The sequence below is a fragment of the Pleuronectes platessa genome, chromosome 6, assembly GCF_947347685.1.
Source record: "Pleuronectes platessa chromosome 6, fPlePla1.1, whole genome shotgun sequence".
NCBI classification, from domain to species: Eukaryota; Metazoa; Chordata; class Actinopteri; order Pleuronectiformes; family Pleuronectidae; genus Pleuronectes; species Pleuronectes platessa.
Genome location: NC_070631.1, coordinates 29,069,235 through 29,075,747, shown reverse-complemented (window position 1 = coordinate 29,075,747; position 6,513 = coordinate 29,069,235). Strand labels below are relative to the sequence as shown.

The 6,513-nt window shown below is 48.7% G+C and overlaps 1 pseudogene; it reads left to right on the top strand.

The window, feature by feature from the left end:
- Nucleotides 1–1,578: 1,578 nt before the first annotated feature.
- LOC128442311 (uncharacterized) overlaps nucleotides 1,579–6,513 on the top strand; it is an 80,617-nt pseudogene continuing 75,682 nt past the window's right edge.

Genomic DNA, 6,513 nt, shown 5'->3' with positions numbered 1-6,513 from the left:
GAGTATCTGTTGGGGCATACGTGCATTGTCTATACCGACAACAACCCGTTGAGCTACCTCCAGTCAGCAAAATTGGGGGCCACAGAGCAACGATGGGCCGCTCAATTGGCCGACTTTGACTTTACCATTAAGTATCGTTCAGGTCGCAGCAACAGAAACGCTGATGCGCTTTCACGGCAGTATGTTTCTGGCACCAATTTAGTTGATCATGTCTTGCCTGGCACTACGGTCCCCCTAGCCTTTCAGCAAGTGCTACTAACAGATCCGGGGTTGTCCGCCACTCAGTCCCTAGTCTCAGTTCTCCCATCACACTCTGCACCTGATCTCCGCTCCTTACAGGAAGATGATCCATTTCTAAAAAGCGTGTTTGTGTTTTGGCGACGTAAAGCGCCGCCCACCTCGGCTGAACGGCAACATTTGCCCAAGCCAGTCATGGCAATTCTGCGCCAATGGGACCGCTTGGTGGAGAAAGACGGGGTTCTGCTCCGCCGAGTCTTCCGCTCAGACGGGGGAGAGGAGGCTCTCCAGTTAATATTACCTGCAGTTCTCAAGCAGGAGACCTTGAACCAGCTTCACCAAGAGCACGGCCACCAGGGCATCGAGCGAACTACAGAATTGGTCAGACAACGCTGTTATTGGCCAGGAATGTCTTCGGACATTAAGAATTGGGTTCAAGAGTGTGAGCGCTGCCAAGTCGCTAAGGACTCAGGGCATGTGCCACATAGTTTTATGGGCCACCTGCTTGCCTCCCGACCCAATGAGATTGTGGCCATCGATTTCACACTATTGGAACCTTCCCGTAACGGTTTAGAAAATGTCTTAGTAATGACAGACGTGTTTAGTAAATTTACTGTCGCCATCCCTACACGGGATCAACGAGCCTCCACTGTGGCTCAGGTCTTAGTTCAGGAGTGGTTTTATAAGTTCGGTGTTCCAGGCCGCCTCCACTCGGACCAAGGAAGGAACTTTGAGAGTTCTTTGATTCACCAGCTCTGCTCTTTGTACGGGGTCACCAAATCCCGTACTACCCCATACCACCCTGCGGGTAACGGCCAATGCGAGCGGTTTAATAGAACTCTTCATAACCTCCTTCGTACCCTACCAGTTTCACGAAAACGGGACTGGGCCTCCTGTCTGTCCCAGGTGCTGTTTTGTTATAACACCACACCTCATCAGGGCACTGGTGAGTCGCCGTTCCTTCTAATGTTTGGGCAGGAACCTCGGCTTCCTGTGGACTTCCTTCTGGGTCGAGTTCAAGACCCAGTACCTGGCGGGGTGCAGGACTGGGTGGTCGAACACCAAGCTCGACTCAGAGTTGCTTTCGAGGGTGCTCGTGAACGGTTGTTGGCTGCTACTAGTAAAAGAAAATCGCGGCATGATCAGCGGGTCCGAGACCTACCTTTCACAGTAGGCCAATTAGTGTACCTGAGGGACCACAGCGTTAGAGGGCGACATAAAATCCAAGACCTTTGGAATGCCCAGGTCCATCAGGTTGTGAAGGCTCCCTGCGGTGATGGAGCAGTGTACACGGTTACCCCTGTAAATGACCCGCAGAAGGTCAAACGCGTACATCGGGACATGGTCAAGGCCGTGGTCCCGCATGAGGTTGCAAATTCCCCATCTAACATGCCCTCTCCGCCGTCCTTGGCCGTACGGGATGATGAGTCCTCTAATGCCGGAGACTTGTGGGTTTTGGTTCAGGAAACCCTTTGTCCACAGTCTGCGGTGGTTCCATGTACCAGGCCTTTGGAAAGCCCTCCTGTCCTGATCCCATTGGAGAACAGGCCCAGTATCTCAATACCTGTTGCTTGTTTGCCTTCTTCCTTACCAGCTCCCCTAGGGTTCCTACCCGAGCAGCTAGATCACGGTCAGTTGGCCCTGCGCCGATCTGCTCGGTCCACGGCAGGGCACCACTCAAATGTCCACCATCTTCCTTGCCCTGTTGAGCTACAACCTCAGGAAAACAATACACCCCTAGGCCCGATGTCCAATGCCCAGTTGGCCATTTTTAGGCCTTGGTGTTAATTTGATTTTTCTGGCCATCGTCGGGCCGACGATGCAAAAGGGGGGGGATAAATGTGGCCAGATGCGGGTGCCCTCCCTGCCACTTGGGGCGCTGTGCCTGCATGCGCCCTCCCCGTCAAGGGGGGCGCTGTCGGCACCTATTTAAGGCAGCAGCCCACTCTTACTTGCGGTATCCCTGGTGCTGTTGTTTCGTTCCGGGACCTTGGTCGGACAGCAGGATAGCGTGGCTGTGGGTGCCTCTTGACTTAGACACCTTGTCGCATGGCCGGACTGGCTTACAGCGCGGAGTCGCTCCACCAGGGAAGACGAGTGCGGTAGCGCGCCAGCGGGGTGAGTAACGTTGTCTGCCGCCCTTGATTCTACCATGCCATAGCTGACACTGATTCCACCTTACAGCTAATGCTACAGGACTCGGCGGCGGCTAAAAACACTCCCTCCCTCCGGGTTACGGAGACACTGCCTTGGCCTGACACGGCAGGTGAGGTCCTGCCCCCCTCATCGCCGTCCAGCAGCCCCGTGTACACAGATCTGGAACCTGCTGTTCTGGCACCCCTGGAGTTTGGGGTCCACTTACTGAAACTCCGGTTTTATATTGTTGATTTTAATATCACAAGAACTATTAGATGAACTGACCAGCTCCGTGTCCTTATTAACCAACACCCTTGATCTATACTCCACGCTACGCCTTCACGGCACGTGGAGGGAACAGGTGCAGGGGGACGCCCATATTTTATAGTTACATTTAACTCACCTCTATTGTGTTTGTATGTGTTATTTTGTTGTTTGTTTGTTTAAACGTGTTTTAAACCTTGACTTGTTTTAATAATATTTTTGTTGTGGTCAGGTGCTGTGGCCCGGAGGCGGCGACCCAATTCCTGGTGGAGGGAGTTTTCTTCACAACTTGTTTTGTTTGGTGTGCCGTGTCACAGGTGGTTTGTTTTATTAGCCCCTTCCCCCTTTTGTTTGGTTCTCGCCGCTGCGGTAAGTCACAGCCCTGTCCAGTTAGTTACTCATTTTTAACTCGAGTGTTAGGTTTGTTTTGTGTTTAGATTATGTGTATTTGTGTTTATTAAAGTTGGTTTATTATTGATTTAAACACGTCTCTTGCCCCGAGTGATTTAAACGAACCTGTGCTGTTGCACACATTATCAATAGTTGTATTCCTGAGGTGAAACTCCTCAGGTGGCGTTGTGGGCAACCTTTCATTTACCGCTTTGCTACATATGGCAATGTGCAATATGGTTGACTGGTACGTATTAAATAAATTGTATATTTCTGAAATCACAGCCTCTTCTGCTGATGTTTTAATGTTCCTGACAGGACGGTGATTCTTATAGGCTGCAGGGAGTCGGCGAAGTCTATTTAGGGACCCCCTAACTCTTCCCTTCTCCCCCTCTCTCTCTCCCCCCACTGCCGGTCCTGTGTGTGTGAGAAAGTGTAGCGTGGGCCGAGCAGGGATGGATTTATAAAAGAGTGCGTAGGATTCTTACTAAAAGTGTGCTTATGCCCAAAAGCAGGAAATGGCGTAAGCCAAAGCTAATTCCGATTTATAAAACCGTGCGCACGCAAAACCTGAACTCCAAATCCGCTCTCCACACGCCCAATTTCTACTATAAATGGTCAATGCATAGCACGTCACGAATATTACATTATGAAGCTGACCAATGGTTTTCCACCGCGAGTCCTGACGGAGGCACGGCATCAAGCGATGTGAAGAGGAAGTAAAACTTTCACACACTGACATCGAGGTGTTTGTTAGTGAGATGGAGGTGAAGAGCGACTTATGGGACAGCTGTGATGTCACTAATAAAGGAAATACACTGATACTCTGCCGCTGCTGCTGTGGATAACACAATGTGTGAGAATAGAAATCGCTGAACCCTCGCTTCCTCCTCATCCTTCCATTCGCATGCACACATCGTCCAGAACCCCCCACCGGGGTCACGGTAGTATTTATCCATTTAGAGAATCGGACCGCTTCCCTCACATCAGTGGATCCTTGCCTCCACTCTGGGATCTTATTTGGAAAGTTTATTCATTTCTTGTAAGTGATCTCCTGTGCGCTCTGCCCGCTCTCTGTGCGCTCTGCGCCACTGCGCTCTCTGCGGTCTGCGCGCTCTGCTGAATTATGTTGAATTTCATTTAAAACAATAATAAACAGACAAATAAATTTACATGACAATTGTTTACAGTGCGGGAGTTACACTCCAACAGAACGCATCACACTCGCGCTGTGGGTTTTACGCGGTGTCATTGCCGCCGGTCTACGGGGAGTATGATGGAAGTTGCATGTGCGCAGGACATCAGCTCCTGTGGAAACACACAAGCAAAGCGATGACGGAAGCGACGCTGATGGGATCGGTCCCAGAATTTCCTTGTGGTTAACTCTTTAGATTTGGAAGGGTCGAACATCAAAGCAGCAAACACAAAAACCTGAAGGGAACAACCTAAACTTAACTACTGAAATTAATGGAACCAAAAGACATGTTCCTATCCTGACTCCTCTTCCAGAAACAGGAGAAAAAATGGGTTCAACTCAAATGATACCCACCCCCCGAACCTGGCTGGGACATCCTCAACAGATCTTAAGACACGTTACAAGTGTAAGGGGTCAATTCTTAATACAGTTTTCGAGTTTTGGCAGTGTTATTTTTCCCGTTTTGCTGATATTTTAATTCATCCGACAGGACAGTGATTCCTATAGGCTGCGGGGATTTGGCGACGTCTATTAAGTGACACCGTAGCGCTCCCTCTCGCCCTCTCTCTCTCTCCACTGCCGGTTCTGTGTGTGTGAGTAAGTGCAGCGTGGCCGCAGCAGGTGCGGGCACAAATTGTTTGTTGCGGTGAGTTTGCTGAAAGTAACTTTAATGTCAACGGAGATCACTCAGAAAACGTTCCGCAAATATTAACCTTTATTCCGTCCCTAGAGCCAGCGTACAGCTGTGTGCGTGAGGGTGAGACTGTATCAGCGTCGGCATAAATGCGCGCTGTAATCTTCAGTCATAAGAGTAATACTTGTAAGTAATGCGCCGGAACAATTAACAGAGTCTTCACTATTGTGTGCGTGACATTAAGTTAAGTTGTCTTTTCCTGTTTTAGTAATTGCTCTCAAGACAATAAGGACGGCGTGGATCCCTGCTTTATTTTAAATGAATTAAAGGTATGACATAATGATGTGTTTTATGATTGTCAATGTTTTCAAACATTTTGATAAACTGGTTTAAATTGTGTGAACTAACTACAAAAAGTTTGTTTTATAGGGCTGCCTTATTTGACCTTATTTAAATTTAGTTTCTTTCTGATTTATTGGTTTGATTATTGTGCTTTTTGTTTTATTTTATTTTGTTCTATGGGAATGTGCAATATGGTTGACTGGTACGTATTAAATAAATTGTATATTTCTGAAATCACAGCCTCTTCTGCTGATGTTTTAATGTTCCTGACAGGACGGTGATTCTTATAGGCTGCAGGGAGTCGGCGAAGTCTATTTAGGGACCCCATAACTCTTCCCTTCTCCCCCTCTCTCTCTCCCCCCACTGCCGGTCCTGTGTGTGTGAGGAAGTGTAGCGTGGGCCGAGCAGGGATGGATTTATAAAAGAGTGCGTAGGATTCTTACTAAAAGTGTGCTTACGCCAAAAAAAGCAGGAAATGGCGTAAGCCAAAGCTAATTCCGATTTATAAAACCGTGCGCACGCAAAACCTGAACTCCAAATCCGCTCTCCACACGCCCAATTTCTACTATGAATGGTCAATGCACAGCACGTCACGAATATTAAATTATGAAGCTGACCAATGGTTTTCCAACGCGAGTCCTGACGGAGGCACGGCATCAAGCGATGTGAAGAGGAAGTAAAACTTTCAGACACTGACATCGAGGTGTTTGTTAGTGAGATGGAGGTAAAGAGCTACTTATGGGACAGCTGTGATGTCACTAATAAAGAAAATACACTGATACTCTGCCGCTGCTGCTGTGGATAACACAATGTGTGAGAATAGAAATCGCTGAACTCTCGCTTCCTCCTCATCCTTCCATTCGCATGCACACATCGTCCAGAACCCCCCACCGGGGTCACGGTAGTATTTATCCATTTAGAGAATCGGACCGCTTCCCTCACATCAGTGGATCCTTGCCTCCACTCTGGGATCTTATTTGGAAAGTTTATTCATTTCTTGTAAGTGATCTCCTGTGCGCTCTGCCCGCTCTCTGTGCGCTCTGCGCCACTGCGCTCTCTGCGGTCTGCGCGCTCTGCTGAATTATGTTGAATTTCATTTAAAACAATAATAAACAGACAAATAAATTTACATGACAATTGTTTACAGTGCGGGAGTTACACTCAAACAGAACGCATCACACTCGCGCTGTGGGTTTTACGCGGTGTCATTGCCGCCGGTCTACGGGGAGTATGACGGAAGTTGCATGTGCGCAGGACATCAGCTCCTGTGGAAACACACGAGCAAAGCGATGACGGAAGCGACGCTGATGGGATC